Source organism: Rhinolophus sinicus, linkage group LG05, assembly GCF_036562045.2.
Source record: "Rhinolophus sinicus isolate RSC01 linkage group LG05, ASM3656204v1, whole genome shotgun sequence".
NCBI lineage: Eukaryota > Metazoa > Chordata > Mammalia > Chiroptera > Rhinolophidae > Rhinolophus > Rhinolophus sinicus.
Window position 1 is genome coordinate 153310312 of NC_133755.1, and position 1273 is coordinate 153311584.

The 1273-nt window shown below is 38.5% G+C and overlaps 1 pseudogene; it reads left to right on the forward strand.

Moving 5' to 3' along the window:
- The first annotated feature begins 574 nt into the window (after nucleotides 1-574).
- Nucleotides 575-839, forward strand: LOC109446247 (small ribosomal subunit protein eS27; annotated as a pseudogene).
- Nucleotides 840-1273: the final 434 nt, after the last annotated feature.

The following is a 1273-nucleotide window of genomic DNA, read 5'->3' on the forward strand; positions in this document are numbered from 1 at the left end:
GCATTGTTTGTTACACATAAAAATGATGAAAAGTGCAGAAGTCCTGGTTCTTTCGTTAACTGCTTGCAAGTACCCTGCACTCCCAGGGATCCATTTCTTCATATTTCACTGGAAAGCCCAGGAAAAGATGATCCTTAAGATTTCTTTTAGTTCTAAGGGCTATGGTTAATTTTAGGTCTTGGATGAATTGTGCTGTGTATTGCCCTATCTAAATAGATACAATCTCCTCCTACTTGGAGCATAAGCATTACCACAGCACTGGCATCAAAGAATTCAGGGGCTTATTATTTTAAATTTTAAAAATAACTTTGCTTCCTCATTACAAAAATAATACATGTTCATTACAGAAAAATTAGAAGAAAATTGTGAAATATCACAACCCCTACCTTCTCAGACACAACCACAGCTAATACTTGGTATATACGAGTATATATAACCTTATTGAGAATACTATTATTTCAGGTAAGACCATATTTAATTACTAGTGAATTATTCTCTACTAGAAAAAGCTACTTGTTTGCTTCTTCAAGAGCTGGGAGACCCTTTCCGGCGGTGACGACCTCCCCATAAGAACATGCCTCTCGCTAAGGATCTCCTTCATCCCTCTCCAGAGGAGGAGAAGAGGAAACACTAGAAGAAGCGCCTGGTGCGGAGCTCCAATTCCTACTTCATGGATGTGAAATGCCCAGGATGCTATAAGATCACCACCATCTTTAGCCATGCACAAACAGTAGTTTTGTGTGTTGGCTGCTCCACGGTCCTCTGTCAGCCTACAGGAGGAAAAGCAAGGCTTACAGAAGGATGCTCCTTCAGAAGGAAGCAGCACTAAAGCACCCTGAGTCAAGAAACCATCCCAATGAACACATTTTGGATAAAAAAAATAATAATAAAATAACATAAAAAGAGCCAGGAGATTTTCACACAAAGAACTGAGCATTTCATGGGCTCAACAAATCCAGGCAGATTTCATTCTTCCTAGAAAGTCAATCAACACATAATAAGTAAGAGCTAATAGATTTATCACTCAATAAAATGTCTTCCCTGTGACTTCAGATTAACCCTTCCTTAAAGTCTTTTTAACAAACATTAATAGGAGTTGTGATTCATGGTACATATACCAGGTGTCAGGCACTGTACAAGGTACTTTTTCTATACTCTCTGTGAACCTCACAGTAATACCTGAGGGCAGGTATTTTGATCCCAATTTTACAGATAAGATTTCAGAGGCTTGGAAACGTCAATAGAGTTTATTATAATGGCATTGCTAGCAAAG